Consider the following 25,345-nt stretch of genomic DNA (forward strand, 5'->3'; position numbering starts at 1 on the left):
CAGCCCACTGGCGGTGGTCAATGTGGCAGGCACCAAGAGATTTCTTTAGGCAGTCCTTGTACCTTTTCTTTGGTGCACCTCTGTCACGGTGGCCAGTGGAGAGCTCGCCATATAATACGATCTTGGGAAGGCGATGGTCCTCCATTCTGGAGACGTGGCCCACCCAGCGCAGCTGGATCTTCAGCAGCGTGGACTCGATGCTGTCGACCTCTGCCATCTCGAGTACCTCGACGTTAGGGGTGTGAGCGCTCCAATGGATGTTGAGGATGGAGCGGAGACAACGCTGGTGGAAGCGTTCTAGGAGCCTGTATGGAAGACGTCCCTGGTCACGTTCAGGTAGGCCTGGAAGCAGTCTAGCCAATATGTAAACTCCTCAGGTGCATCAGGGGACTAGGGGTCTATTAACAGCATACTGGGTTTGAGTAACACTTCTAACCTAGTTTATAAGCTAATAAAATTGTGGCGTAGATAAAAGTTCACACTCAACTGGAGGGAGAATAGATAGTTTTATTTTAGCTTACAACACAGGTAGGGTTCACGAATAAGCTTCAGGTGGGTTCTGGTTTTAGGCAGGAAACTAGGGTTGTATACGGGCCCCAGGGGAAGGAGCAGGGAGGTGGGACCCATCATCAGTACAGCACACTTCTAGTGAATCTCAGTTCACTACAACCAGGTTCAGTTTCTCACAGGCTGTTAAACCTAGTATGGCCTGTACATCCTTTGGTACCATGATGAATGCCAGCATGTGCTCTTTGTCCTTGTGTTTCACTTTGACCATGCATTCTCCTTGCACTGGTATATCAGTACCTGAATATCTTGTCACCTTCACTTTTTTCCATACATCTTTGGTCTGGGTCTAATTTTCTTACAATCAGTCTCTGATATTATGTTAATTTGTGCTCCAGTGTCCAATTTAACTGAAATGTAAATGTCATTCACTTTTTATCTCAACATCCAGTCTCTGTTTTCTTTCTTGTTTTCAGTCACAACATCTACATAGAATTCCTCTATCTCCTTTTCATCTTTGTTGCACTTGGTTCCTACAGCAATGGGCATAATGGTTGCTTTTGTTGCACATATAGCATGTTTTATCATATGCTGGATACTTTTCTGGTAGGTGTTGTGCACCGCGTCGAAGACATGGCTTTTGATTGTCCCCTTCATTTTTGTTCACTGGCCACGCCTCTCTTCCCACTTTGGCGTGCTTTTTGTTAAACAGTTTATGTCTGTTTTTGCTCACTCCATCCACATTGCAGCTAGTTTTACTGAACAGCTCTTTTGCCTGCGTTTTTACAGTTTCTGTAGTCCTACAGAGTGCTATGGATTTTTCCAGGTCTAAATTTTGCTCTCTTAGCAGACTTTCCCTTAGATTATCATCTGGAATACCACACACAAGTCTGTCTTTATTCAGTGAGTCGGCCAGTCCATCAAATTCACACGTTTTGTTTTTCTGTTTCTCAATTCAGTCACATACTGATCAATACTTTCTTCCATTTTCTGTATACGTTAAAAATCTATGCCTCTCAAACATCACATTTCATTTAGGTATCCATTATTTTTTTCCAATTTAATTTTGTCTGCTTCAGCAGCAAATGTGAAGTTATTATACACCTCCAGGGCTTCACCCATGACATAAGAAAGCTGAAGCTTTCACTTTATCACTTTTCTCGTCAGCTCTGACTGCCACTAAATAGAATCCAAAATGCTGCTTATATCTGTTCCAATTTTCAGCCACATTACCTGTCAACTGAATTTTACTAGTGGATGTAATCCTTACATTTTCACTTTGTTAGCTTCTCTTCACTGTTCAGTTGCTGACATTAGATTTTACCTTTTAAAGTTTTTCCTTTTAATTTCCTTCATCCCACTTATAACACCATGTTTCATCTTGTATTCATATGTGTGAGTTCTTAGACAACACATGGATGAAAGAAAAGGTTCTTCACTTTCTTTTTCTTTCTTTTTCTTTGGCTTGGCTTCGCGGACGAAGATTTATGGGGGGGGGTAAATGTCCATGCAGCTGCAGGCTCGTTTGTGGCTGACAAGTCCGATGCGGGACAGGCAAAAGTTGAAGCAAATAGCACCATGAGGCATTCTGTGAGGCTGCAAGCCTCCATTACAGATCTTGGATACTATGCCTCCTGCTCTGTGTCAGCCCCTGTTGTCAGCCAAGTATAATAAAACGGGAGCTTTAATCCATAAGGCATTGCTGGTTGCATTGCAACCATGATCACTATCATTTCAGGGAGTGGGCGAGCACCAAGGTGAGTGACAGGCCAAGGCTCAGACAAAAGCAGCTGATTCTCCACCGCATTCACCAGTTATGACCGTATGACCTCAATGTGAGTTTGCAGGTCATAATAAAGGGCAAGTTTATTGTCACATCCATGCATGCAATGCACAGATAAACTCAAGTTCTTATTTACTTCAGCAAAACAGGTACACAAGATAGCTGCTGCAATAGTAAAAATTTTAATTTAAAAATAAATAAAATAATATAAATAAAAATGACTTAGCAATGCGCCAATGCAGAAAAAGAGATAATAAAAATGGAAAGATATTTAAAGTTGCAGTTAGTGGAATAAACGAAAGTGACCTTTTAGTAGTGCAAACAGATCTTTTGGTGGAGAAACACAAAGGCTGCAAATACATGAAACTTCAGCAAACATCTGCTGGAGGGACTCAGCAAGTCACAAAGCATCCATGGGGAGAAATGTCAGTCAACCTATGAGTTGAACCCTTCATCAAGACTAAGGATGGGTAAAAATTATACGAAAAAAGCTGGGGGAAGAGTGATGTAAAACAGAAGGTAGGAGCTGGAGAGACGGGAAGAGGGGAAACCATAAGGAAAGTAAGTGGGGAAAGGAAAGTTAATGAGAATGAGAAAAAAATAAATACAGGAGTAGATGGAAACTGGAATCAGATTGACTTCAGTAATTTTAGGTAGCCCCAAGCCCAATGTTTATGCCATTAGATTAGGCTGTCCAGGAGAGTCATTTTGCTTCCCATATTTGTATGGTTAGGGAAGTGTTCAGGAGCCTGGTTGATCTAGGATAAAAACTGATCTTGAATCTGGAAGTGCTGGATTTACAGCCTCTGTACCTTCTGCTTGAAGGAAACAGTGGAAAGAGATGATGACCAGGGTGATGGTGGTCTTTTGTGATGTTGGCAACCTTCTTGAGGGTTTTACTGGTGCTTGTGATGGACCTGGCACTTACTGCCAACGTTGTGCGTTCCTGGGCATTCAAGAGCAAAGCAACTCGTCAGTATAGTTTCCACCTGTAGAAGTTCAATGAAGTATTTGACCACAAGTGAAATCTCCTCAGATTTCTTCGAAAGTTGATGTCAGAAAGCATCGGTGTACAAGGTTTCTTTTATTATCATGTAATCATACATAAACATGTAAGACACTCTGACAATAACTTTAAATATACAGAATCAGAATTAGAATTTATTGTCACGAACATGTCACAAAATTTGTGTTTTGCAGCAGCGTCAGAGGAAAACATTTATATATAAACCTCCTTGCAAAAAAATTCAAAGCAAAGCAGTGTCTTTGGTTCATTGTACATTCAGGCACCTTATGGGAGAGGGTTATGGAAATCAAGCAGGTCAGCGTTACCAGCGGAATAATGATCAGCACAGTCTAGAAGGGCCAGATGGTCTGTTTTCTGTGCTGTAGCATTCTATGGTTTTAAGCTGTCCTTATGCCGCTGAGTGCTTGTCTTCAGGGTCCTGTACCTTTTTCCTGATGGTAGTCCTCGATAGAGTGAAGACTGGTCCCTATGATGCCGCAGGCTGAGTTAACAACCCTCTGGAGTTTTTTCTTGTTCTGTGCATTGGCATCTCCATATCAGACAGTGATGCAACCAGCCAGAATGCTTTCCACGATACCCCTGTAGATGTTTTCGCATATCTTCAGCACCAACAATAACCTTCCACTCAATGTCACCAAAATTAAGGAGCTAATGGTTGATTTCAGGAAGGGAAAACCAGGGTTATACAATCTAGTGATCATTGGAGAGGGTGAGCAAATTTAAGTTCTTGGTATGCACTATCTTGGAAGATCTTTCCTGGACCCAACACACCAATGGCATCGAGAAGAAAGCACATCAGCGTCTCTACTTCCTCAAGAGTTTGCAGAGATTTGGTATGTCACCAGAAACCCTGGCAAATTTCAACAACGGTGTGGTGGAAAGTGTGCTGACCAGCTGCATCACAGTCTTGTATGGGGACATGAATACCCCTGAGAATAAAGCCCTCCAAAAGGTAGTGAACACAGCCCAGGACATCACAGGTAAATCTCTCCCCACTATTGAGAACACCTACAGCAGTGGTTCTCAACCTTTTTCTTTCCACTACATACCATTTTAAGTATTCCCTATGCCAGAGGTGCTCTTAGATTAGTAAGGGATTGTTTAAGGTGATATGTGGGTAGAAAGAAAAAAGTTGAGAACCACTGAGCTACAGAGTACAATGCTGTCGGAAAGCAATCTTCAAGGATCCACACCACCCACTACACACTCAGTTCTCGCTGCTGCCATCAGGAAAGAGGTATAGGTACTACAAGACTCTCACCACCAGGTTCAGGACCAGCTGCTACCCCTCTACCATCAGACTCCTCAACAACAAACTCGATCAGGGACTCTTACGTTTGCACTTTATTGTTGTTTTTATTCTCTCTGTGTTGCACAGTCAGTTTGTTTACATTCATTATCTGTTTAGAGTTCTTGACTTGTTTACATGTATTTGCTGCTTACAGTTTTTTGCACCACCAATAAGTGGTAATTCTGCCTCGCCCACAGGAAAAAGAATCTCAGGGTTATATGTGATGTCATGAATGTACTCTGACAACAAATCTGAAATCTAACATACCGAATCTCCTCAAACACCTCACAAAGTGTAGCCGCTGGCGAGCCTTCTTTGTGATTGCATCAACTTGGAGATGTTGACACCCAGGAATTTAAATTTCTGGTTTTGAAGTATTTGAAGAATTTGAAGTACTGAGCTCTCGACGAGGACTGTGTCATGTTTTCCAGATTTCTTCCTGAAGTCCACAATCATCTCCTTGGTTTTGATAACACTGAGTTATCGGTGTGACACCACTCAATTAGCTGATCTATCTCCCTCCTGTGCACTAAATCATTTCTGTTTGTGATTCTGCCACCAACCGTGGTGCCATCAGCAAATTTATAGATAGCATTGGAATTGTGCCTGGCCACACAATCATGAGTAGCAGTGCTCTGGCGGCACAATAACTCCCAAGAGGCATCGAACCGACAATGTGATGTCCGTGCAGGATGATGTCAGCGCGTGTCGAGTGCAAGATTCAGGCTTTTAAAAGGTTGAGTGGGTGATGAAAGGTAAATCCATTTGATTCACTCTAGAAATGCCTTGTGCAGTTATTTCTTCGTGTCCACTGTAAGTCCAGTGCCCACCATTGGTGACCCCGATGAGTCCAAAAACGTATTTTTGGACAAACATGGACTTTGCAGCCGTTGCTGTGAAGCTACCACCTTTCTGGACAGCAGAGCCTGAACTGTGGTTCCAACAGGCTCAAGCATCATTTCACCTTCACAAAGTCAAATTGGACAACACTCGTAATTACCATCTTGACAGTGTCCTCGACCAGGCCGTCCCAAAGAGGATCGGCGACTTCCTAAGAGATCCACCATGTACCAGCAATTATGATGCTTTAAAAGCAACTTTATTACCTGTGTATGGTATGTCCCGTAGGGAAAGGGCAGACAAGCTACTACATCTCGATGCTTTGGGAGATCACGCCCTTCAGAACTAATGGATGAAATGCTGTTCCTGGCAGCTGGTGAAAAGCCCAATATGTTATTCGACCAGGTCTTTTTAGAGTGAATGCCAGATGATATTAGACTCTTGTTATCCAAAACCCAAGGGCTGTAGTGGTGGAGGCAGACATTCTATGGCTCGCTAAAAACACAGCAAGAAAAGACAAGTCTGCACAACAAATCCCTCCGATATTGACCCCATGTCACACTCTAGTGCTCTTAGTACATCACTCCCTACACACAAGCAATGGCCCAAGACAAGCAAACAGCCTGTGGACACCTCATCTTGGTGTTATTACCACAAGCATTGGGGAGTAAATGCCCGTAAGTGCCTTCCACCCTGCTCATTTGTGGGAAATGCCCAGGACAACCACCAGTAAGGGCTGCGGTGGTTGGCGAGAAACCTGCAAGCCTACTGTATTTATGGGATCAGTTGTCCTAGTGAAAATTTCTGGTGGACACGGATTCAGAAGTTAGTGTATTTCCACCCACCGGTTTTGGCACACACCATCTTACCCCGGACCTACAACTATGAGCAGTTAACAGTTCCAACATTCTGACCTTTGGCACCAGGAAGATGAATGTCAAGTTCGAGAATCATCTCTGCACTTGGCCATTTAATATAGCAGCAATATCCCAACCTTCAGGCTGACTTCCAGGCCAAAATGTTTGGCCTGGAAGTCAGCCTGAAGAAAACTGAGGTCCTCCATCAGCCAGCTCCCCACCATGACTACCAGCCCCCCCACATCTCCATCGGGCACACAAAACTCAAAACGGTCAACCAGTTTACCTATCTCGGCTGCACCATTTCATCAGATGCAAGGATCGACAATGAGATAGACAACAGACTCGCCAAGGCAAATAGCGCCTTTGGAAGACTACACAAAAGAGTCTGGAAAAACAACCAACTGAAAAACCTCACAAAGATAAGCGTATACAGAGCCGTTGTCATACCCACACTCCTGTTCGGCTCCGAATCATGGGTCCTCTACCGGCACCACCTACGGCTCCTAGAACGCTTCCACCAGCGTTGTCTCCGCTCCATCCTCAACATCCATTGGAGCGCTTTCATCCCTAACGTCGAAGTACTCGAGATGGCAGAGGTCGACAGCATCGAGTCCACGCTGCTGAAGATCCAGCTGCGCTGGATGGGTCACGTCTCCAGAATGGAGGACCATCGCCTTCCCAAGATCGTGTTATATGGCGAGCTCTCCACTGGCCACCGTGACAGAGGTGCACCAAAGAAAAGGTACAAGGACTGCCTAAAGAAATCTCTTGGTGCCTGCCACATTGACCACCGCCAGTGGGCTGATAACGCCTCAAACCGTGCATCTTGGCGCCTCACAGTTTGGCGGGCAGCAACCTCCTTTGAAGAAGACCGCAGAGCCCACCTCACTGACAAAAGGCAAAGGAGGAAAAACCCAACACCCAACCCCAACCAACCAATTTTCCCCTGCAACCGCTGCAACCGTGTCTGCCTGTCCTGCATCGGACTTGTCAGCCACAAACGAGGCTGCAGCTGACGTGGACTTTTTACCCCCTCCATAAATCTTCGTCCGCGAAGCCAAGCCAAAGAAGAAAGAATATCCCAACTTTTGCTTGGTTCAGATTTTCTTCGGGCACATTCATTCCTCATCAACTTAAAAGGATGACGACTGATAGATGGAACTACTTTTCAGTCCATTTCTCTGGCAGACACCTATACCCCTGCTCTGCACCTTCAAACATTAAGTAAACCAGTAGATGAATTCTCCAAGCTGTTGGAAGATTTCCTTGAGATTACTACTCTATAATTTTCTGCCTCCACTGCAAAGCACGGTGTTGCTCACCGTATTTGTACTAAGGGCCCACCTATCCATGCCAAAGCACATCGCACTAAATCACTTTTTTGGACTAAATGAATTAAACTAATCAACCTTGCTCCATTATCAGCATTATTTTTTGATAAATACAGTTTGGTCCATATAAATTGAATTACTTAAATATTTAGCTAATATATTTGCTAAAATTTTACAACAATTTTATAATCCACTTTTAGTAGTGCTAGATACATTTTTGAAAGATTGGAGAATTGAGAAAATGTGGAACTGGTTCAGAAGAGGAGATGAGATCTGAGAAGATCTGCCATGATCACACATAATGTCAGGGCAGGCTGGACGGCCCTGAGCTTGGTTCAATGTTTTTATCATTTCCTCATGTAAAAGAAATGGTAGTGCTGTGGGCCTGTTGCAATGGCAGTGGTATAGACCTGGGGAGAGTGGGGAGCAGAGATACAGCACTCCTCCATAGGGTTCTCTTCCCCAATCCAACTATCAATGACTCCGTACAGGCTCCGTATGGCCTGTTAAAGAAGATGATGGTGGTTTATTTTAAAATCCTTCAACTGCAGTATCTGGAACCAAAATGGTGGTGTCTGGGTTTAGCTGTGGCATTGAGGGGTTACAATCTCTGGGAAAACAGATGACTGGTGCAGGGCACCAGTAAAGGGAGACCACCCTCAATTTGAGAAGGAGAAGCAGAGGAGATATCCCTATGGGACAGTGACTGTGGCACTGGACCTATAAGTGGCTCTACGGTTGAAGTGTACACAGGAAGTGAGCTGTTGACAACTCGAGGCAAGGAACCTAAGCAGGCTGCAGGTTGCTGGTGCCTTGCTGTCAAAGACTGGCTCAAGACTGGCTGAAAGGGTACCAGATATTCGACAGGATGTGAGAGGGTCCCAAATGTGCTGAAGGCTTCCAGATGGTGTCGGAGATTTAGATCTAGAACTCAGGTTGCCAACAGTTTGGACTGATGTCTGTGTGGCTGCAGAGACTACGTGAGTGCTGGAGGTGAATCCACGGACACTCAGTGACTCTGAAGGGACTCTTTTGCCTCTCTGTCTCTGACTATAAGGAATGCCAGGCAATTTCTGCTGATGGCAAAATTTTGTCTGAATTACAGCAGACTAAATGCAATTTTGTGTAATATTACACGTTTTATAACATGACAATAAAAGAATCTTGAAAAATGTTTCTAATCATGCTTATTCTTCTTTGTATAATTTTCAGAATTGAGAAGCATGAAAGAAATTTTGTTTCCCAACAAACAAATAAATGGGAAAGAAAAAGGCAAACATTCATTGATGATTCCATGTTGAAATGTATCTGTCTGATTTACACTGGGCAACAATTTTTCTTAAAAGGTTTGCTTTCTGAAAAGAAATTGGAGAATGTAAAGGACAGCTTCAAGACGAACACTAAGATAAGTTCAGATTTGCTGTATCACATAGGAAGTTGGAGAAACATTAAATTAACCTTTATTGAATTCAACTGACCTAAAAATGTTTTGCCATTGATTTTCGTTTGTACTTAGCATCTGATGCCTCTCATGTCAGTGTTGGCCAGCATTGATGGATTCCAGTTACCCTGATACTACTTTTCTGTGTTCGCAATGTCTTCACCATGTTCACCATGTTCATCACTGACTGCACCAGGATCAGCAGGGAAGAAGTCCACGTGCAAATGCAGAAAATTAATTTTCAACGGCTTGTTGCACTTCATAGTTTTGTGTGCTTGAAGTAGACTCAAAATATGACAGGAAATCACAAAAATATTTTGCATCTAAAAAAAAAATGAAACATGATAGGAAACTTTTAAGGTGATTTTGTGATCAGCAGCCCAAAATCCAGAAAATACACCCCAAAGTGTTCAGGGAGAAAAATCTTCATGGTCCAATGTTATTAATGTCTATTATATTTAACGCCCTGGTGATTAAACCTCTAAACTTCAAGACACATACAAATTTCAAAATGAGACCATACCTTTATCTGCAGCATTTAAAACAACCAAAGCGTGAAATAAAATGACCGAAGCTTGGAGAACTTCACTTTTTAACTACAAAAACATTACATTTCATCTCTTGCTCACTTCATAATCCATGGCATTACTTTCCTTTTCAGAAGTGATTTGTTCTCAAGCCCAAAATGCAGCAATCAAATACCTTTGGGGAAAAAATACTTCAAAATAGACTGTATTGCCTTTATCTACACTCCATCAAACAATCTAAATTAATTTGGTCATAATTTTAACCTGTCTGTGTACTTTAATAGTTCATTTTTAATCAATTGTCTTGTTATTTTCCTCTTGACTAGTTAGATTATTAGTAGAAATGAGAGAGTGGTGATTGATGCAGACTTGGTGGGCTGCAGGAACTGTTTCATTTTAATGCTGCATTGGACCCCCCTTTGTTACAAACTCTGAAGATCAGGATGATGGGAACAATGGTTCCAGTATCTCGACATCATCTAAATCAGGCAACACAAGATACACTTCCCATGGGCAGTGAGAATGCTGAACGACTAAAGGAACCGCTCATGTTAACCAACCAAGAGCCTCATATTTACAAAACAATATTTGTTTATTTATTTGTATATATGAAGACTTGTCCTGCATATGTATCGTTGGTCTGTATGAGTGTTATGGTGTAGCAGTTAGCACAACGCCTTTTCAGCGCCAGCGATCAGGTTCGAATCCTGCACTGTCTATTAGGAGTTTGTACGTTCTCCCCGTGTCTACGTGGGTTTCCCCTGGTGCTCCGGTTTCCTCCCACTGTTCAAAAACGTACAAGAGGTGAAGGCATGGACTTGTGGGCCAAAATGGCCTGTTGCCGTGTGGTATACATCTAAATTTAAAATGTAACATTTAAAATTTCAATTTACTATCTGGTTGGGCTTCTGCATGTTTTGCACTGAGAACTGGAGAATGCTGTTTCATCGGGTTGTAATTGTGCAATCAGATGACAATAAACTTGACTTGACTTGACTACCTGCCAAATACTTAGGTTCTTTCCAATACAGGCTTGTTATGTTTTGTCCAGACACTCAGCAAATTCATCTCCCACCCTACCCTTTGTGATCCTTGGTGAACAGCGATACCTTTAACCTATATTATATAAATCAACTAGAGTAAAAGTTTTTGGAATTAAGTTAATTGATATCCCACAGAAAATACAGATAAAGTATATATAATACATAATATGCTTCAGTAATAATATGTGTGTAGCTTTGAACAATATATATTTAGAAACAATGAACCCTGATGCCAGTAACTAAAGCTATTTGGAGTGTCTTAATTTTCTGCTTGTTCCAATCCATGCGACTAATGAGTGAATAAATCCCAAACACCCTATGATTTGATTCTCACATTTTCTGTTGAATCTGATAATGCTGCAATATTATTTTATTGTAAGAAGATTACATATGCAAATAATAAAGAACGAAAAGCACAAAAGTATTAAGTTTCAAATTGTACATTTTTTAGACACTTTTTTACTAAGATAAAAATGTACTAACATAATGGCAACAGAACAGTCATCACCATCTTAGGGCCTGTCTGCGAATGAACGGATTCCAAAATGTAGCTCTTTCTTGCCTTTGTTGAGCAATTGCGAAAGTTAGTGTATTTCCAGTTTTCTGGCAAGGTTAAACAAGTGGAGATCAGTTGCTCTAGTTCATTCTTGTTGGTGCTGCTGTTCGACATGACTGCAACTATGAAAATGCAATAGGCTACAACGCTCCTTGCAGAAAAGGGCAGTGGAAGTTGAAGCAAGGAGCGAATGGAATTTGATTTTTTTTTTAATATTTTATTTTTCACACTATAGATCACATTATTCAAGATATACACATTTCTCCTTTCAAATATATACAATGTCATTTTCTCCCCCCTCCTCCCTCCTCCCCTCCCCCCCCCACCTCCCCCTCCATCCATTCAAAACTCTGAGTCCAAGATACATCAAACCCATCAAACAATGTTGTCACTCAACATTAACGAACAAAAACTTCCGCTGAGTCAATTCTTTCCATTCTCTTTTCCTTTTGTCATTTTAGGTGATAGATGTCCCGGTAGGTTTTCTCTATTATATTCCATGTACGGCTCCCATATTTGTTCAAATAATGTTATATTATTTCTTAAACTATATGTTATTTTTTCTAATGGAATACATTTATTCATTTCTATATACCATTGCTGTATTTTCAAATTATCTTCTAATTTCCAGTTTGACATAATACATTTTTTTGCTACAGCTAGGGCTATCTTAACAAATCTTTTTTGTACACCCTCCAAATCAAGTCCAAATTCTTTATTTTTTATGTTACTTAGGAGGAAGATCTCTGGGTTTTTTGGTATATTGCTTTCTGTAATTTTATTTAATATCTGGTTTAGATCTTCCCAAAATTTTGTCACCTTTTCACAAGTCCAGATTGCATGAATTGTTGTTCCTATTTCTTTTTTACAACGAAAACATCTGTCAGATACTGTTGGATCCCATTTATTTAACTTTTGAGGAGTGATATATAACCTATGTATCCAATTATATTGTATCATACGTAATTTATTGTATTTCTCATAGTTCCCAAACATAACCTCTCCCATGTTTCCTTTTTTATCTTTATGTTTAGATCTTGTTCCCACTTTTGTTTAGTTTTATCATTTATTTCCTCATTCTCCTTTTCTTGTAATTTGATATACATGTTTGTTATAAATTTTTTAATTATCATTGTGTCTGTAATCAGATATTCAAAATTGCTTCCTTCTGGTAACTTCAGACTACTTCCCAATTTATCCTTTAAATAGGATTTCAATTGGTAATATGCCAGCACTGTATCTTAAGTTATATTATATTTATCCTTCATTTGTTCAAAGGATAATAATTTATTCCCCGAAAAACAATTTTCTATTCTTTTAATCCCTTTTTTCTCCCATTCTCTAAAAGACAGGTTATCTACCGTAAAAGGGATTAGCTGATTTTGCGTCAGTATTAGTTTTGATAATTGGTAGTTTGTTTTATTTCTTTCTACATGAATCTTCTTCCAAATATTAAGCAAATGGTGCAATACTGGATAATTCCTATGTTTTACCAATTTTTCATCCCATTTATATAATATATGTTCAGGTATCTTCTCCCCTATTTTGTCTAGCTCTAATCTAGTCCAATCTGGCTTTTCTTTTGTTTGGTAAAAATCTGATAGATATCTTAATTGTGCGGCTCTATAATAATTTTTAAAATTTGGCAGTTGTAAGCCTCCTTGTCTATACCATTATGTTAATTTATCTAGTGCTATCCTTGGTTTCCCCCCTTTCCATAAAAACTTCCTTATTATTTTCTTTAACTCCTTAAAGAATTTTTCTGTCAAGTGTATTGGCAGTGCCTGAAATAGGTATTGTATCCTTGGAAAAATGTTCATTTTAACACAGTTTATTCTTCCTATTAGTGTTAATGGTAAGTCTTTACAATGCTCTAAATCTTCCTGTATTTTTTTCATTAGTGGATAATAATTAAGTTTATATAGATGGCTGAGGTTTTTATTTATTTGTATACCTAGGTATCGTATTGTTTGCATTTGCCATCTAAACAGTGATTCTTTCTTGAATTTTGAGAAATCCGCATTATTCATTGGCATTGCTTCACTTTTATTTGCATTAATCTTGTATCCCGACACTTCTCCATATTCCTTCAATTTCTTATGTAATTCTTTTATTGATGTTTCTGGTTCCGTTAGGTATACTATAACATCATCTGCAAATAAACTGATTTTATATTCCTTGCCTTTTATTTTTATCCCTTTTATTTTATTTTCTGTTCTTATCAGCTCTGCAAGTGGTTCTATGGCTAACGCGAACAATAAGGGCGATAGTGGGCATCCCTGCCTTGTTGATATGCTTAAGTTAAAATGTTTTGATACATATCCATTTACTGTCACTCTTGCCAATGGCCCCTTATATAATGCTTTAATCCAATTAATATATTTCTCTGGTAAACTAAATTTTTGTAGTACCTTGAATAAATAATTCCATTCTACTCTGTCGAAGGCCTTCTCTGCGTCTAAAGCAACCGCTACTGTTGGAGTTTAATTTCCTTCTACTGCGTGAATTAAGTTAATAAACTTACAAATATTATCTGTTGTTTGTCTTTTTTTTATGAATCCAGTTTGGTCTAGACTTACTATTTTTGGTACATAATCAGATAATCTGTTTGCTAATAATTTAGCTATTATCTTGTAATCTGTGTTAAGTAGAGATATTGGTCGATATGATGCTGGTGCAAGTGGATCTTTCCCTGCCTTTGGTATTACTGTAATTATTGCTGTTTTGCACGAATCTGGTAAGCTTTGTGTTTTATCAATCTGGTTGATTACTTCCAGGAGGGGAGGAATTAATAAATCTTTAAATGTTTTATAGAATTCTATTGGGAGACTATCCTCTCCTGGTGTTTTATTATTCGGCAGATCTTTTATTGTCTCTTGTATTTCTACTATTTCAAATGGTTCTATTAATTTATTTTGTTCCTCTGTTTGTAATTTTGGTAGTTCAATTTTAGTTAAGAATTCATCTATTTTGCCTTCTTTCCCTTCGTTTTCAGTTTGGTATAATTGTTCATAGAATTCTCTGAAATTTTCATTAATTTCCGTTGGATTATATGTGATCTGTTTGTCTTTTTTCCTTGATGCCAATACCATTCTTTTAGTTTGTTCTGTCTTAAGCTGCCATGCTAGAATTTTGTGCGTTTTTTCTCCTAGTTCGTAATATTTCTGCTTTGTCTTCATTATATTTTTCTCCACCTTATATATTTGAAATGTTTCATATTTTATTTTTTTATCTACCAATTCCTTTCTTTTAGTAGTGTCTTCCTTCCTTGCTAACTCTTTCTGTATATCTGCTATTTCCTTTTCCAACTGTTCTGTTTCCTGATTGTAATCCTTCTTCATCTTAGTTACGTAACTTATTATTTGCCCTCTGATGAACGCTTTCATTGTGTCCCATAATATAAACTTATCTTCACTGATTCCGTATTTATTTCAAAATACATTTTAATTTGTCTTTCTATGAATTCTCTAAAATCCTGTCTTTTAAGTAGCATGGGGTTTAATCTCCATCTATACATTTTTGGAGGGATATCCTCTAACTCTATTGTCAATATCAAGGGTGAATGGTCCGATAATATTCTAGCTTTATATTCTGTTTTCCTAACTCTATCTTGTATACAAGCTGATAACAGGAATAAATCTATTCTTGAATATGTTTTATATCTATCTGAATAATATGAATATTCCTTTTCCTTTGGGTGTTGTTTCCTCCATATATCCAAAAGTTGCATTTCTTGCATCGATTTAATTATAAATTTGGTTACTTTATTCTTTCTGTTAATTTTTTTCCCGGTTTTATCTATGTTTGAATCCAAATTGAGATTGAAATCCCCTCCTTATTAATATATTCCCTTGCGTATCTGCTATCTTCAGAAAAATATCCTGCATAAATTTTTGATCTTCTTCATTAGGCGAATATATATTAAGTAAATTCCAAAACTCCGAATATATCTGACATTTTATCATTACATATCTTCCTGCTGGATCTATTATTTCCTCTTCTATTTTAATTGGTACATTTTTACTGATTAATATAGCCACTCCTCTAGCTTTTGAGTTATATGACGCTGCCGTTACATGTCCTATCCAATCTCTCTTTAATTTCTTGTGCTCCACTTCAGTTAAGTGTGTTTCTTGCACAAATGCAATATCAATTTTTTCTTTTTTCAGTAAATTTAGCAGTTTCTTCCTTTTGATTTGGTTATGTATTCCATTAATATTTAAAGTCATATAGTTTAATGTAGCCATTTTATACTTTGTTTATCTTTCCCTTCCGTTTCCTCATCATCACCTTTCCTTCTCATCCATTTCTGCTTTCTTTCTTTGAACAGTTTATAAGACAACATTTTTAACACATCAAACATTCCCCTTATTCTCCTACCTAATATTTCTTTAACCCCGTTGTCCCCTCCCCTTCCTGAGTTGCCCATTATCCCTTGTCGGGCAACCACATCTCCCCTCTCCATTTGGATTTGCGAATTCACTCGCAAGCGTCAACTGATTTTGCAGTGACCGTAATTTCTCCCTACTGTTAGGTAAAACATCATGAGATGGGAATGTGTAAGGAGTTACCCTGTACAGGGCTGTAACAAGATGTGAATGCATCCTTGTACTTACAAGATAAGAGAGACATTGATGGATTGAGAGGCAGGAAGCTAGCAGGGAAAGGATAGCAACAGTTTTAGTCATTGGACAAGTAATGATATGATGATGTTCTAAGCACGTATCCAAGGGTATAAAAAATCACCATTTTGCTGATAACGGCAGAATGCATTCTCCGACTAACATGGTTAGTTGCAAGTGTTACAATCCGGTAATAAAGAACAAAGAACCCTGATTTCGACTCAGTCTGGTGTTTGTCTCACTCATTCATGAACAAAGCAGACCTAACACTACCCAGCCCCCCCCGAAAAGATTTCAATTTTTATATACAACAAAGGTCACTCTCTAAATTCCCTCTTTACTCCTCTCTTCCCCTTTTTTTCCCCTCATTAATTCTTCTCCATACACTATATATTTTCTTTTAAATGCACATACACTTATGTAATAACATAACATAACAATTACAGCACGGAAACAGGCCATTAGGCCCTTCGAGTCCGCACCGAACCAAACATCCCTTTCTAGTCCCACCTCCCTGCACAATGCCCATAACCCTCCATCTTCTTCTCATCCATATACCTGTCCAACCTTTTCTTAAATAATACAATTGACTCCGCCGCCACTATTTCTCCCGGAAGATCATTCCACATGGCTACCACTCTCTGAGTAAAGAAGTTCCCCCTCATGTTACCTCTAAACCTCTGCCCCTTAATTCTTAACTCATGTCCTCTTGTTTTAATCTTTCCTCCTCTTAACGGAAATAGTCTATCCACATCCACTCTGTCTATCCCTTTCATAATCTTAAATACTTCTATCAAATCCCCTCTCAACCTTCTACGCTCCAAAGAATAAAGACCTAATCTGTCCAATCTCTCCCTATACTCTAGATGCTTAAACCCAGGTAACATTCTGGTAAACCTTCTCTGCACTCTCTCCACTCTGTTTATATCCTTCCTATAATTAGGCGACCAGAACTGCACACAGAACTCCAAATTAGGCCGCACCAACGTCTTATACAATCTCAACATCACCTCCCAACTCCTATATTCCATGCAATGATTGATAAAGGCCAGCATACTAAAAGCCTTCTTCACCACCCTATTCACATGAGTTTCTACCTTCAGGGAACGATGTACCGTCACTCCTAAATCTTTCTGTTCTTCTGTATTCCTCAATGCTCTCCCATTTACCACGTATGTCCTATTCTGATTCTTCTTACCAAAATGAAGCACCTCACACTTATCAGCATTAAATTCCATCTGCCATTTTTCAGCCCACTTTTCTAAGCAGCCCAAATCCCTCTGCAATCCTTGAAAACCTTCTTCATTATCCACTATTCCACCTATCTTAGTATCATCTGCATATTTACTAATCCAATTCACCACCCCATCATCTAGATCATTAATGTATATAACGAACAACAATGGGCCCAATACAGATCCTTGAGGCACACCATTGGTCACCGGCCTCCAACCTGACAGACAATTATCCACTACCACTCTCTGGCCTCTCCCTTTCAGCCAATGTTCAATCCATTTGACTATCTTAAAATTTATACCTAAAGACTGCACCTTCCTAACTAACCTTCCATGTGGTACCTTATCGAAGGCCTTACTGAAGTCCATATAGACAACATCCACTGCGCTACCCTCATCCACATTCCTAGTCACCTCTTCAAAAAATTCAATCAGATTGGTCAAACATGACCTTCCTCCCACAAATCCATGTTGAGTGCTCCTGATCAGACGCTGTCTATCCAGATGTTTATAAGTACTATCTCTAAGAATTTTCTCCATTAATTTACCTACCACAGACGTCAAACTTACAGGCCGATAGTTGCCAGGCTTCCTCCTTGAACCCTTTTTAAATAACGGAACCACATGCGCAATGCGCCAATCCTCCGGCACTATCCCCATATCTAATGACATTTGGAAAATTACCGCCAGAGCCTCTGCTATTTCCTCCTTCACTTCTGTCAATGTCCTGGGGAAGATCCCGTCTGGTCCCGGAGACTTATCCACCTTTATATTCTTCAAAAGCCTTAAAACTACACCTTTTGTAATCTCTATTTTCCCCATATTTACCCAATTTGCTTTTTTTTATCTCACATCTCCCAACATCCTTCTCCTTAGTGAATACCGAAGAAAAGAAACTGTTCAATATGTCCCCCATTTCTCTAGGCTCCACACACAGTTTTCCGCTCTGATTTTCTAAGGGACCAATTTTGTCTCTAGCTTTCCTCTTACCATTAACATATTTGTAGAACTCTTTTGGATTAGTTTTCACCCTGCTTGCCATAGTTTTCTCGTACCTTCTTTTAGCTTTCCTAATTCCTCTCTTAAGATTCCTCTTACATTCAGTGTATCTTTCAAACATCTCCTTAACTCCATGCTTCTTATATCTAATGTACACCTCCCTTTTTCTTCGAACCAAGTTTCCAATATTCCTTGAAAATCACGGCTCTCTCAAACCTTTTGCCCCTCCTTTTAACCTAACAGGACCATAAAGCTTTTGCACTCTCAAAATCTGATCTTTAAAAGACTTCCATCTCTCTACTACATCCTACCCATAAAACAATTTGTCCCAATGCACACCCTGCAAGTCCTTTCGCATCTCCTCAAATCTAGCTTTTCCCCAATCAAAAACCTCAATCCTTGGCCCTGATTTCTCTCTTTCCATAATGACATTGAAGCTGATGGCATTATGATCACTGGACCCGAAGTGCTCGCCAACACTAACCTCCGTCACTTGACCCATCCCATTTGCCAACAGTAGATCTAACACTGCTCCTTCTCTGGTCGGCACCTCTACATATTGTTGTAAAAAACTATCTTGCACACATTTCACAAACTCTAACCCATCCAGTCATTTCACAGAATGTGTTTCCCAATCTATATGTGGAAAATTAAAATCTCCCATAATTACAACCCTGTACTTATCACAAATATCTACTATCTCCCTACAGATTTGCTCCTCTAGGTCTCGGTCCCCTCCGGGTGGTCTATAATACACCCCTACAAGTGTAACCTCTCCTTTCCTACTCCTCAGTTCCACCCAAATAGCCTCCGTGGATGTGCCCTCTAATCTATCCTTCCTAGGCACCGCTGTAATATTTTCCCTGACAAGCAATGCAACCCCACCTCCTCTTGCCCCTCCGACTCTATCACACCTAAAACAACGAAACCCAGGGATATTCAGTTGCCAATCACATCCCTCCTGCAACCATGTCTCACTAATCGCTACCACATCATACTTCCAAGTATCAATCCACACCTTCAGCTCATCCACCTTTTTTACAATACTCCTGGCATTAAAATATATGAATTTCAGAGATTTCCCAATTTTTAATCCCTGTATTATACATATATAATATATGTATTATTTATGTATATAGTCCTATACACACGTCTTTTTAGTTCGCAGTCTTCATCTCTCAGTCTATTTTGTAATTGTTCTGCAAATTTTTGTGCTTCCTCTGGATCCAAGAATAGTCTGTTTTGTTGTCCTGGAATAAATATTTTCAATACCGCTGGATGCTTTAGTATAAATTTATACCCTTTCTTCCATAAAATCGCCTTTGCTGTATTGAACTCCTTTCTCTTCTTCAGGAGTTCAAAACTTATATCTGGATAAATAAAAATTTTTTGTACTCCAGTGGCTTGTTGTCCTCTCTTACTTTCTCCATTGTTTTCTCCAGTACCTTTTCTCTTGTAGTATATCTTAGGAATTTTACTAAAATGGATCTTGGCTTTTGTTGTGGTTGTGGTTTAAAGGCTAATGCTCTATGTGCCCTTTCTATTTCCATTTCTTGCTGTAGTTCTGGACATCCTAAGATCCTGGGGATCCAATCTTTTATAAACTCTCTCATATTCTTGCCTTCTTCATCTTCCTTAAGGCCTACTATCTTTATATTATTTCTTCTGTTATAATTTTCCATTATATCTATTTTCTGAGCTAACAGCTCTTGTGTCTCTTTAACTTTTTTATTAGATTCTTCTAATTTCTTTTTTAAGTCCTCTACCTCCATTTCTACTGCTGCTTCTCGTTCTTCCACCTTGTCCATTCTTTTTCCCATTTCTGTTAAGGTCATATCTATTTTATTCACTTTCTCTTCTGTATTGTTTATTCTTCTTCTTAAATCACTAAATTCTTGTGCTTGCCATTCTTTAAATGAATCCATGTATTCTTTAATAAGAGAAAATATATCCATTGTCTTGCCTTTCCCTTCTTCTTCCATTTCACTGTACTCTTCCTCTTCCTCTGGGTTGGCCATCAGTTGTTTCTTTGTTTTCTTTTTCTTCTCTTCTTTCTTGTTTTCGTTGTCTTCTATGTTCTCCTCTTGCTGCTGCTGTTCTGTAGCTGTCATTGCCGGCTGTGGAGATTGACTCCCCAGCTGGTCCCCCCTCCCGTCGGTGTGTTTTTTTGCATGCGCGGTTGCGCACTTTTACTCGGCTCAGCGAGCCATTTTTGTAGTCCACTTTCTACCGACCTGAGGGAGCAGGCTTCTCTCTCCTCCGTGGGCCTCTTCGAATAGGTAAGGCCTTCTCCTTCTTCTTCCGTTGTCTTCTCTTCCTCTCTTCTTACCGTTGGTTTCGACTTTTCTTTTTTCGTCGCCATCTTCTTTCCACCTTTATACTCACTTTACTTTAATTTTTATTTTTGTGCCTTTGTGCTTTCCTTTATTTTTTTCAACTTTTCTGGAGAGGGCTGGAGTTCACCGTCCGGCCATTACTCCATCACGTGACTTCCCCCGCGAATGGAATTTGATTGATGACAAGATAGTTTCAAGTTTTTTTTTCCCAAAAGATGATTAAGTTTTCAAATTTTATGGGATGACAATTATTTGAATTCTCCAGTGATAACTGCTCAGGGCTTATTCTAACTTTTGACAAAGTCCATTGTCATAGTCATATTGAAAGATTTTGTTCGGGCACTTGCCTGTTTTGCTCGTACCTTGAAGAAGGCCTCAAGCCCGAAACACTGATGATGTATCTTTATCTTTGCTACATAAAGTGCACTGTTTGACCTGCTGAGTTTCTCCAGCATTGTATTTTTATTTCAATCACCATGTCTGCAGAACTTCGTGTTTTATTCCTTGAAGTTCTTTGTCGTAAACCACTGCATGTATTTATTTATCTGTCTGGGGCACATCTATTGGCCGACTGTACCTGTGGCTCCTCACTCAGACTCCTGAATAAAGGTGACTGTCCTTCAGCCCCCTCCCCAGTTCGTGACCGTCGACCAGCAGGGATATGCTTTCATTCTATTGCGAATAAAAGCCTATCAGGGTTATGCCAGTGGGTCCCCAACTATGTGTACAAAGCCCACCTCCTCGTTAAATCCACCTCTTTTCCCCGAACACCAGAGGCCTGTGCAGCCTTTAGCCACATCAAGGCAGACATTGCCAAAGCCACGATCCACGCTGTGGATCCCGTTACTGGTGGAGAGTCACACATCAGACTTCGCCATGGCTGCTACACTTAATTAGGCGGACAGACCCGTCACTATCTTTTCCTGCAACCTCCAAGACCCTGAAATTCGACACTCCTCTGTCAAGAAGGAGGCCCAAGCCATTGTCAAGGCTTGTTTCCCTACCTGGCTGGGAAACAATTTACCTTGCTAACCGACCACTGTGCAGTTGTTCAGTAACCAGCAGCAAGGTAAAATCAAGAATGACAAGATAACTTTTCACCTACAATTACGATGTCCTATACCGGCCCAGGAAACTCAATGAGCCCCCAGATGCCAATATCCTGTCGCACAGATTAACCACTTACAAGCCCTTCACAATGATCTCTGCCACCCTGGAGTCACCAGGTTCTTCCACTACATCAAAGCCCATGAACCTGGATGATGACCAAAAAGTACCAGGTCTGCACAGAGTGCAAACCACACTTCTACCGGCCAGACAGAGCGCAGATGATTAAGGCTGCCTGCCTCTTTGAACTCCTGAGTGTCAACTTCAAAGGACCCCTCCCCTCCTCAGACCACAATGTGGACTTCCTCAATGTCATTGATAAGTACTCACATTTTCCATTCACCATCCCCTGCCCTGACACGACAGCTGAAACAGTCATCCAGGCCCTTCGCAGTCTCTTCATTCTGTTTGGCTTCCCCAGCTATACTCATAGTGACCGTGGACCCTCATTTATGAGGGATGAGCTGCGCCAGTTCCCTGCTGGCCAGAGGCATCACCATGAGCAGGTCCACCAGCTACAACCTCCGGGAGAACAGGCAGGTGGAAAGGGAGAACACTACGACCTCCTAGCTCCGCAGTCCTAGGGGCCTCCCAGTCTCCTGCTGGAAAGAGGTCCTTCCTGAGGCCCTCCACTCCATCAGCTCCCTTCTATGTATGGCTACCAATGCCACACCACATGAACGTATGTTTTCCTTTCCCAGGAAATCAGCAATGCTGTTGGCATAGCTGACGTCCCCAGGGCCAGTCCTACTCTGGAAATGTGAGGAGTACAAGTCCAACCCACTGGTGGAAAGGGTCTACCTCCTCCATGCCAACCCCCAATATGCCTGTGATGTATACCCCAATGGGCATGAAGACATTGTCTCCTCTCAGATGCTCCGGAAACCACACCACACCCCTCCCATCCCCAATGCCCCAGGGCCATGACACATTACCTTAGCCCTAACAAATGACGTACCAGACTCGTCGCCGCGCACCCAGCAGTTCAACACTGACGACTGCATTCAGGCACTCCAGACTGTCCAGGACCCCATCGCTGCACCACAGCTGGTGCTATGACAGTCACAGAGGAAAACCCAACCACCCAAACGACTTAATTTCTAATTGTATCACCCCGCCGGACTCTTTTTAAAAACAAGGGGTGAATGTGATAAACCACTGTATGTACATATTTATCTATCTGGGCACATCCATTGGCCGACTGTCCCTGTGGCTCCTTCCACAGGCTCCTGAATAAAGGAGACAGTCTCTCAGCCCCCTCCTCAGTTCAGGACAGTCAACCAGCAGGGAAGTGCCTTCATTCTATTACGAATAAAAGCTATCAGTTTTGCTCAACTTCAGTCTTTTGAGTCATTGATGGTGCCTCAATCCTTTATCAGTCTGTCACTAATGGCAAGAATAAGGTACACATTTCACCCAACCTGACACAGTATTGTTGTTGATAATCGAGGAGATTTGTGCACCCCAGCCAATTGCATTTATTAGACATTTGCACATTTATAATTGGAACAACTTTAGTAAAAACTTGTCCCTCTTATATAAAAACACTTATCAGGCCAGGCAGCAATTACAGAAAGAGAAACAAATAATGTTGCAGGTCAGATACTCTTCATCTGAACTGTATTTCTCTTTGCACAGATGCTGCCCACTTTACTGTGTATTTCCTACTTTCAAGTCACTTTCTCTCATTAGGCCCTTTCAAACTGTCATGTAAAATGGGGTTAACTGGGGGAATTTGTCTGGTCAGCAGTTAGAAATGGTCTGACCTGGTAAACCCCACTGGAATCCAATTGGGTCTCTGACCTATCTCAGAGGTAGTCGTGGAACCCACTTAAACTTACCTAGGTTACGTCCACAGGAGATTTGAAAATTAAAATGGCTGATCCGCTTATTCCGGTGACGTCAGTGCTTGCGTGCGTACATCACTGGGCAATCAGCATCCGAACATCCAACAGTACTTCTGGTGAGTATGTGACGCGTCATTGTGGGGGTGGGATACCCCCTGCAATTTCAAAGGCGCTTCCAGCACTTTTGCCCCAGTAATTGCACTTGGGTCCCAGGAGGGCGACCCAGGTGTTGCAGTTTAAAAGAGGCTTCTGTGTGCAACTCTGGTTACCCCACTACAGAGGAAATTTACCAGGATTCTGCTTGGATTGGAGGGTGTGTCTAATGGGGAGAGGTGGACAAATAGTTTATTTTCTCTGGAGTATTAGAGGCAAGCATGATAGTAGCATTTAAAATGCTGTTAGATAGATGGAAGAATACGAGGGGGTATGGATAATGTGGAATCAGAATAAATTTAGCTTAACAGAGAAACACAATGTGCAAATATTGGAATCTTCAGTAAACCAAGAGAAACTGGAGAGATTCGACAGATCTGGCAGCATCCATAGGTAGAAATGGTCAGTCAATGTTTTATCAAGAATAAAGTAGGAAGGAGTCATGTTAGATATATCAACGGGATTAAAAGGATGGGAAGAGAAGCTGGGGAAAGACTAAGAGGTGATAGGATATTGAACTCCAGAGGGAAGAGAAAAACTTCAAAGTAAGCAGACCTTGAGAATTCCTGATATTATTCTTCTTTGGCTTGGCTTCGTGGACGAAGATTTATAGAGAAACACATAATGTGCAGATGCTGGAATCTTGAGAACAAAAGAGAAGTAGGAGGGACTTAACAGGTTAGGTGGTACTTCATCAAGACTAAAAACGGAAGGAGTTTTATCAAAGTTCAAAACTTCAAATTTCAGATTTATTGTCAGAATACATGCCACCCTGAGGCAGAATTTCTACTTATCAGAAGTGCAAAATAACTGTACTCAAGAAAATATATGTCTACATAAGAAAGAAATGTAAACAAAGAAAGAAGTGCAAACAAACTGAAGAAAATAAATTTTCAATAATAAATAATAAATCATACTCGGCACAGATATTGTAGGCCAAAGGGCCTGTTTCTGTGCTGTAAGAACTCCATGTGAGTTTTCTTAAATCTACTGGTTTTTTTTAAATATTGAATGAGAAAATGTTAGAATATCATATTTACAGTATGATGTTTGATAGTATTTCCATGTAAATGCAAATATCAGTATTTGAGAGGTGTATTTTAAAAATTACAAACCATCTGATAGGAGGCTGGGGAATGGGATGGGTTGTGGTGAGGACTGAGAATGAATTTGAGTTTTCTGTACTTGTTGAATAGTCTCCTGCTTTTGTTCTAAATAATGAAAATGAAAAAAAACAGCAATTTTGAAGAATGAAAGACAATCTCACTGAAATGCGCAAAATTCTGAGAGAATTCCACATGTTAAATGCAAGCACACCTTTCCAATGTCTGAAGAGATTCAAACTGGAGGTCACCATTTCAAAATAAGCTGGAGGCCATTTTGGACAGAAACATGGAGAATTTTATTCTTTCAGAAGGTAGTGAATCTTTGGAATTCTCTAACCCCTGAGGTCTGTGAAGTCTCGTTCAACGTGTTAATTGCCAATATACATCAATTGATTTTGGCATATTAAAAAAAGTCAAGGTGCTCGGCCTGTATGGCCTCCATCGGTCGTGATCAACCATAGGTACTGCGCCTAAAGTGAAGCTGGAGTGGCCTCTCCAGGGAACAAAGTTGAGATGGAGATACGTCTATTGCCCATCCAGTGGGACCACCCCTCCCACCCCCTTCTCCATGTTAATGACTGGTCCAAAGGAAGGAATAAAGTCGATACAGTATGGTGCCAGCAGCATCGTAGGAGTTGCCGTGCCAGTACTGCGTTCTGGACTCCGACTCTGGATTTTTCCTTGGGGTTTACTCCCAAGCCTTTCCCATAACCAGGTATAGTTTGAAATTGGAG

At 40.5% G+C, this 25,345-nt stretch overlaps 1 long non-coding RNA gene across 2 annotated transcripts in view; it reads left to right on the forward strand.

Moving 5' to 3' along the window:
• Positions 1–25,345, forward strand: part of LOC138757009 (uncharacterized) — a 75,819-nt gene that overhangs the window by 5,567 nt on the left and 44,907 nt on the right. Inside the window, exon 3 of one of the 2 annotated variants that reach the window (XR_011353275.1) lies at positions 8,986–11,006. The exons of the other annotated variant lie outside the window; for it this stretch is intronic. This is a non-coding gene — a long non-coding RNA (uncharacterized lncRNA). Of the gene's footprint in view, positions 1–8,985; positions 11,007–25,345 lie in introns of those variants that run through there. 2 annotated transcript variants of the gene reach the window in all.

The sequence above is a fragment of the Narcine bancroftii genome, chromosome 3 (assembly GCF_036971445.1).
Source record: "Narcine bancroftii isolate sNarBan1 chromosome 3, sNarBan1.hap1, whole genome shotgun sequence".
NCBI lineage: Eukaryota > Metazoa > Chordata > Chondrichthyes > Torpediniformes > Narcinidae > Narcine > Narcine bancroftii.